Source organism: Triticum aestivum, chromosome 2B (genome assembly GCF_018294505.1).
Source record: "Triticum aestivum cultivar Chinese Spring chromosome 2B, IWGSC CS RefSeq v2.1, whole genome shotgun sequence".
NCBI classification, from domain to species: domain Eukaryota; kingdom Viridiplantae; phylum Streptophyta; class Magnoliopsida; order Poales; family Poaceae; genus Triticum; species Triticum aestivum.
In genome coordinates, this window is record NC_057798.1 from 744865040 (window position 1) to 744873567 (window position 8528).

An 8528-nucleotide genomic window follows, 5' to 3' on the forward strand; every position below is an offset into this window, starting at 1 on the left:
ACTGATCAAATCTTGACTCCTGCTGCCATTCTGCGTGAAGAGCACATTGATCTATCCAGCGATGAAGATCTTGCAGATGATGCCCTTGAGCAACTAATCAAGAGCAAGGAAGAAGTAGAGATCTTCAATAATTTGCCTCTCTTCAATGTGGCAATCATCCATAACTTCATTGATGAGTGGTTTGACACCCCAAATCTCAGCTTTGATGATCTGCAACTTCCCATTGGTCTCAGCATCGCCTTCAATGGCACCATTGCTTCTGAGCTAGCTCTTGCTCAGCGCATCGTTGAACTTAAACACAAAATCGACTATGAGAAGGCCCAGTTCAAGAAGCATGTGGCCAAGCTCAGCGTGCAAGATGTCAAAAACTTCAAGATCATGCTGCACGAGCTCAAAGAAGCCTTTCATAAGAAGCGTGAAGAAGCTCAAGGCTCTCGTGAGCATATGAAGAGTCTGGCTGACAAGTGTGTGCTAGCCTACAATGAGGCTGAGAAGCGCAAGTCTCTTGGTCGTCCTGGCATTGACCCACGAATGGCTGCAAAGAAAAAGAAGCTATCAACTGCCCAATCTGCACCTTCAAGGCAGGAAGAACCTCGCATAGTCTTCCCAAGCAGCATGACTGGCTCGAAGCCAAAGGTCATGTCAACCGCTTCAGAACTGAAGAAGACGAGGGCTGCAGAGGCTGAAGCCAGAAAAAGGAAAACTACGGAAGCCTCTGATGCTGCTCCCTCCAAAAAGAAGCGCAAAACCAAGAAGAATCGGGCTGCTCCCATAGAGCCCTTGGTTGTTGAACCCATCTCAATGGTGCGTCCTGCATCTGAACACCACGAACAACAGCTGATAGTTCATGAGCCTGCTTCCACAGAGGCTTATGAAGCTGAAGACATTCCAGCAGTTGAACCCACCGCTGCGGAAGACATTGGTCACCATGACAATGTTGAAGATTATTACGTTGTTCCTCAGATCGAACACAACTGGGTATCATCGCCTGTTCTCACGAACAGCGAACTCATCAGCATTGGTCGTCCTCTGACGCCAATTGCTCAGGATGCATCATGGGCTGATCACCCAATGCAACAAGACTCCCTAAGTACTCCCCAACCACAACCACAAGTTACACCACCTGTTCAAGAAGAACAAAATGACTTTGAGGCCCAGCCAACTCCATCTCCAAAGGCGTCGCCAGTTTTTCACAGGCTTCGCAAAGGACAAAGGCCTCAGGTCCCTCTTTCGAGCATTCCAGAAGGAGAAGTGCACCACTCATCTGTTGCACGACAAGTGTTTCCAGAAGCCACTCCGACTGCGAATGTCTCTATGTCTGAAGCCCAAGCTGCTCAAGACAATCCGGCTGCATCAGCCGATGAAAATCAAGAAGACGTACGTGTCTCCACTCCCCCCAATACTGAAGAAGCTGTTCCCAATGTGAACGTGCCAGTGCCTGACCCTCCAGCTCATCAAGTGGAGGTTGAAAATCTTGAGGCTGCCACCACCAACACCAATGACGCCAATGACGTTGTCATGGTTGAAGCTAATGTGGAGCTTGCACCAACCAATGTGCAGCCCGAAGCCTCAATTGATGCCACTGCTCCTGTTCCGCCACCAAGGCCCTATACTATTGAGCAAGCATACAATCATGGTCAGCTAACCACTGTCCGATGGCCCGTTCTGGTCCCTCCGCCTACTGCTTCTGGTCCTCAGTTTGATTATCATGTTGAGCACAGGCCTCAGGTCCAGAAACCAAAGCCAAGACTGCCAAGGTTCCCAGGAACTGCCAACTCTACAGGGTCCTTCAATGCAAATGGCTTCAAAAGCCACAACACCTTCTTTGACAACTCAAAGAACCCCTACACAAAGCCTAGAATATCATCTGACTGGTTCTGGAGCTATCAGCACCGAAGCTATTACTCCTGCGTTCTGTATGATCAAGGGCGCATTTTCCCTCATATGCGCCTCGACACTGAAGCCATTGTTGGACTGCCATGCTTAGAAGAAGCACTTGACTGCTTTTGTGATGCATGTCTGCTCAGCTTTGTGACAGACAAAGAGCATTGGAATGAGGAACTGGTACTTCAATTCTATGCTACCCTCCACATTCGCGACTACAACAGGGATATAAAGACATGGGTTCTTGAGTGGATGACTGGAAATGTTCACCATGAAGCCATAGCTCATGACATCGTTGAGCTTATAGGCTTAGCCACTCCCAGAGAGCTGTACGAACCTGATTGTCAACTTCACCGCAATGCACTGGAGAGCATCTTCCATAAGCCAGAACCCAACATGAGCCAGATGTTGAGCATGATGAAACCTTTGCCACATGACGCTCAATACCCAACAGAGTTCTTTGTTGATGACCTTGAGTATCTGCCTCGCACCATATATCACATCATCAGGCGGACTCTATGGCCTATCAAAGGGCATTCATCAGATGCAAAACTTGAAGGAGCCATGAAGACATTGGTCTTTTACATCCTCAATGGCATCAGCTTCAATGCACAAGAATTCTTCATTCGGCAGCTTGCCGTGTCTGGATCTGACCTTTTTGTCCTGAAGTTCTATGCTCCATGGGTCATGCGCCTCATCAAGCTACACTCTGCTATCAACTATCAGCCCTCTGCTCGCAATCATCTGATCTTTCTACCAGAGGTTGATATGTCAGTTGAAGCCATATACCCTGAGCCAGCCAAGAAGACTCTTTGTCTTCAAAATGCAGAACACCAAAGCTTCACTCAGCCCATGGAAGGAGTCCAAGCAATAACTCATATCTATCCAATGGCTGGGAACACTCAACTGCCTCATCATGCACAGACTGAAGCTACAGAGAGCAAAATTGCCCAAAGACCAAAGAAGCGCTCTCGCTTTCTAAATGACCGAGAACTACTTGTGGCGCTGCATCAGAAACAAGATAAACATCATGTCGGTGTCAAAACCGGCGGATCTCGGGTAGGGGGTCCCGAACTATGCGTCTAGGCGGATGGTAACAGGAGACAAGGGACACGATGTTTTACCCAGGTTCGGGCCCTCTTGATGGAGGTAAAACCCTACGTCCTGCTTGATTGATATTGATGATGTGGGTATTACAAGAGTAGATCTACCAAGAGATCAAGGAGGCTAAACCCTAGAAGCTAGCCTATGGTATGATTGTTGTTATTGTTGTTGTGTCCTACGGACTAAAACCATCCGGTTTATATAGACACCGGAGAGGGCTAGGGTTACACAGAGTCGGTTACAATGGTAGGAGATCTACATATCCGTATCGCCAAGCTTGCCTTCCACGCCAAGGAAAGTCCCATCCGGACACGAGATGAAGTCTTCAATCTTGTATCTTCATAGTCTTGGAGTCCGGCCGATGATGATAGTTCGGCTATCCGGACACCCCCTAGTCCAAGACTCCCTCAGTAGCCCCTGAACCAGGCTTCAATGACGATGAGTCCGCCGCGCATATTGTCTTCGGCATTGCAAGGCGGGTTCCTCCTCCGAATAATTTGTAGAAGATTGTGAACACTAGGATAGTGTCCGGCTCTGCAAAATAAATTCCACATTCCACCGTAGAGAGAATAATATTAACACAAGTTCAATCTGCTGACGTATTTCGTGGCGTGACATCACACCACAACCAAGCCTTTACTTGAATCATTTTTATCATACCACCTCATCGCGTTTAGCGAAGCGGTTTCCTTGGCACGTCTTGTGAAAGCACAGATCATGTTCCCCTTATTCCGGGATTCTCATCAATACGGACATGGGTAACCCAACCGTGCCATTGATTGCGGCGCTTGGAAAAAAGTGAGTTTTATCAGGCCGGTGGGGACACATAGTTTCGTCCGCCCATATATAAGGGGATAAGGATCCGCCTTTTTACCTACGCCTTCTTCCTCCTTTGCTTATCCATCTCCGCGCACTCGAGCTCCAGCGCCCAAGTTCGCACATCTCACCTCAACCTCCTCCAACTATGTCCGGAGTGGGAGGCAAGTGGATGGCCTCCTCCGTTACGGAGGGGCACATCAAGAAGCTGCGCAGCACCGGATATCTGTCCAGCGACATCGCGCACCGGCTTCCTGACGAGGGGCAGCCCATCCCCACCCCCAGGCCCCATGAGAGGGTGGTATTCCTTCCCCATTTCCTCCGCGGACTGGGCTTCCCACTCCACCCCTTTGCCCGGGGGCTCATGTTCTACTAAGGCCTGGATTTCCATGATCTGGCCCCGAATTTCATCCTCAACATCTCGGCGTTTATCGTCGTGTGCGAGGCCTTCCTCTGCATCCAGCCCCACTTCGGCTTGTGGCTCAAGACCTTCAATGTCAAGCCGAAGGTTGTAAAGGGCCGCCAAGCGGAATGCGGAGGCTCCATGGTGTGTAAGATACCCAACGTTACTTGGCTCGAGGGCGCCTTCGTGGAAACCATCAAGGGGTGGCAATCGGGGTGGTTCTACATCACCGAGCCGCGTGACCCTAAATGGGAGCGGCCCCCGAATTCAGATCTGGCATCCCCACATGGCTCACCTCTAGGAAAGAGAGCAGCCTGACTTGGGGCGATTCGGAGGAGCTGACCGAACTCCAAGCCTGCATCCAAAAGCTGGTGAACAAGAAGCTCAAGCTCGTCAACGTAGTCCAGGTCATGCTCATCCGCCAGATTCTCCCGTGCCAACAACGGGCCTTCAAGTTGTGGAAGTTCGATCCGGCCCAGCACCAAACCTTGAGCGGGCTCTTCGACACAAGGTACGAAGATGCCTGGAAGGTGCTGTTCAAGGGTGCCGAGGCTCCCGCATCTGCTACCGAAGACCGTGGATTCCGCTCGCAGCGCCAGGCTAGCGAGGTAAGCGATTCTACCCTTTACGAGACACTTCTTTTTCATAGTTTGACTCTATGCGGGATCTAAACTCCCTCTCCTTTGACAGGACTGGCTGAAGAAGGCCGAGTAGACTAACTGTCCGGCACCTTTGCCAGAAGACCCAATGGACGCCCGTTTAACAGGGCTGCTGGTTCCGGCACCCCATGTGGTGCCGGAGAAGAAGGCCAAGAAGGACGCCACGGGCACTCGAAAGGTTCCCATTTTCAGGTGTGTGATGACTCCGAGGCGGACTCCTCCCCCGAGGACGAGGAGGAGAAGAAGAAGGCCTCTTCCCCAGTAGGGGGATGGAAGAAAAGGAAGGCCTCCCCAGCGAGGGAGGCCGAAGGGTCCAAGAAGGGAAGGACTCTTCCCCCGGACTGTTCCGCCAACGCCGGTGACGACGACGAGGAATGGCCTCCAAGGGCCAAGCCCCTACCGAGATCGTAAGTATCCGGACTCCCAAATGACTTCATGATTTTTCTCTTTGCCACTTGGTGTCTTTCTAACGCCGCATACAACCCTATAGTCCGCCCAAGGACGATCTTCCCGCTTCGTCGAGCGGGTCCTTGGGCTCGTCGGATGTGAACAGTACTTCACTTCCTACCACCTCCTCTCCCCGTGACGCTGACGACGCCGAGGTGGGATCCCAGAGAGGGACCCACTCGGAGGACGAGGACCCGGAGGTGCCACAGGGCGACCTCCCGGACTTCGTGCCAGACTCCGCACCGGAACCTGCAGTGGTTCCGGAGTCCGGCGGGCGGCCCCTTCATAAGAAGGGCAAGACCGTGGCGCCGACGGCCTCTGTCCAACCGGAGGTGCCGGATAACTTGCTGGAGGCGCTCAATGGCGCTTCCATCAAGGAGGAGCACCGCACTGTCATGAGTGCGGTGATTCAGAAGGTCCATCTCGCCAAAAGCGGGCTGACCGAAGCCTACAGCAGCCTTTGAGGTAAGAATATTAATATATGTAAAATAGTAATGCATAGACAGTAGCCCCTGATGCTCGGTTCGGTGTTCGGAAAGAAAAGCCAGACTGAGGATCTAAAAAGATATACGCAGGAGTCTTAATATATATGTCAATATGGGATTGCAGGCTGCGCTGCTGACCTCTGCCGCACTGACTGCGGAGGTCAATGCTTTGAAGCAAAGCCTCGAGCGGTCCGAGAACGAGCTCGGCCGTGCCAAGAAGTAGCTCGAGGACAAGGAAGGTGAGTAACACCTTATTAAAGTTGTACCTTACAGAAAAGGATTTGGTTGCAATACAAATGACAAGGATAACGTGGGTACTTCAGGGGCCACGAACGAGGTGGCGACCTTGAAGGAGGCGGTGTCCGCGGCCGAACGTAATGCGGCCGTGGAGCGTGCTGGGCGAGAGAAGCATGAGGCGCGGGTGGCGGAGGTACAGCAAGAGCTCCAGGCTCTCATGGAAAAGCATGAGGGTTTGGAGCGCGACTCGAAGACTCGAGAGTCCGAGCTTGCATCGGCTCTTGAGAATGCCAAAGCCGCTAAGGCCGAAGCCCACAAGGCCCTTCAGGAGATCGAGGCATTGAAGAAAATAGCGGCGGGTAAGGCATTTTTCATGCAAAGCAAGCATGTGAATGTGAATTACCTGTTACTTACCCAAATTCGGATCACAGATCTGCCCCACAGCATGTCCGATGCTGCCGCTTTCTACAGGGCCGAGGAGGGGAGCTCGACGGAGAAGGTCTTCTGGTCTCAGTATGCTGAGGCCGGACATCCGGTGCCCCTTAGCGACCAGCTGAAGCAGCTGGTCGAGCTCCACAAGGTGGCCGAACAGGCCATGATGGGCCTCATAGTTCGGCTTTGGCCTGATGAGGCCATTCCTGGGAGCTACTTCGGCCTGGTGCGGCGGCTGGTGGATGCTTGTCCATGGGTTGAGGTCATCAAGCGATCTGCCTGTATTGAAGGTGCCCGTCGGGCCCTTGCCCGTGCTAAGGTGCACTGGGGCTGATGGATGCTGAGAAGTTTGTGACGGACGCGCCACCGCCGGGCAAGGAGTATCGCACACCCGAGATGTATTACAAGTGTTTCCTGAAGGGTGCCCGCACTATTGCGGGTGAGTGCTCCAATAATGTAATATTTGAGTAGACTCGCATTTTGTTATCCTGTGCGCTGAAAACTTTGTTCATATACGCTAAGCAACGCTTGTTGATTTAAAATATTACCTTCTGTGCGGCTGTTATCAAATCTGAGAGATCGCAAGTCGTCGGCTTCAGCCCCCATGCCGCGAGTGCTGGGGTGTTCGGGATAAATTTGAGCACTCTTGTTCCCAGATTTGGGTCCATCTAGGGAGGCGCTCAATGCAACGAACTAGGCAACCGGACTTATAATGCTTGAACACTCTCACTTAGCCATAGAATTCTATAATTTTAAATTTCGGCGAAGCCCCTAGTGATCGGAAGGCCGAGTTCGGGGCGCTATGCACGCCTAGGCCGGACAAAGCCGGTTCCTCGCTCTAAGCGGCATAAGTCTTTAGGGACTCGAAAAAACCTCTCGAACAGCGATCGGATCTCGCCTCATCATGTCGGTCAGTTTTAGCTTTCTCCACTGAGGCGCTCGCCCAGCTCAACTGGGGCGCAATCGCAGTGGTTCTCCCAGTGCTACCTTAGCCGATAGAACGGAACGTAAGGTACCAAAACATGGGAGCTGGGCAAACCCAACTATTGACCCAAGACATGATTCGGAGCCGATGCATATAATGCTATAAGTTTGGGGTGCCGCACTTGTGAAAGTGTTCGGACTTATCACACCATAATGTGGGGAACTTAAGCCCCTGGTGTATTTAGCCCTACCAAAGTGTACGGATGCGGCATGTCATAAATGAACATATGTATAAGAAAGAAATGCAATTAAAAGCAAAAAGGTGTTGCATTGTTTATTCAAGAAATACTGCCATGAATGCAGGATGATACAAATAGTGCGATAAGCAAGGGATGGGACTATTAAACGTGTCCCCCTCCAGGGGTAGGCTTCGGAATGGTGTATAAAATAGATTTAGTCCTCATAATGGAGACCACATGGATATTCGTCGTAGCCTTTCTCCTTCCCTGGCTGTTGCATCGTGAGTTCGGCCGGTCTACCGCCGGACAGGGCCTCTAGTGAACGAAGTCCTGTGGGTAAGAAAAAAGGAAAAAAAAAGAATGACACACTTGGGAGCCCCTGATGTGGTTGAGCCGCATTCTGGGCATGTCGTGGTCGTGCCCCTTCCCCTATGCCCATGCTATCTCCAGAGCTTAATGATGTACGCGAAGGACCAGTCTTGCGATCTTGCGAGGGCTGGGGTTGGGGCCGCATTGCTACGCGTGCTCGGAACGTGCCAGGTGGTCTTGTTGTAGGTTACTCCAGGCGCGTTTAGCCGTGTCTGGTCGCTTAACGGCCGGACTCGAGAATTGCCTTAAGAGGATGCATTGTACTTCTGCCGCGAGAGCCGCTGTATGTTCCTCCGTTCGGAGGGAGCGTTTGGTGTTTCCATTGACCGTGATGACTCATCGAGGGCCTGGCATCTTGAGCTTGAGGTATGCGTAGTGCGGCACCGCGTTGAACTTTGCAAACGCGGTTTGTCCGAGCAAAGCATGATAGCCGCTGTGGAACGGAACTATGTCAAAGATTAACTCCTCGCTTCGGAAGTTATCCGGGGATCCGAAGACCACTTCCAGTGTGACTGAGCCCGTACAATTG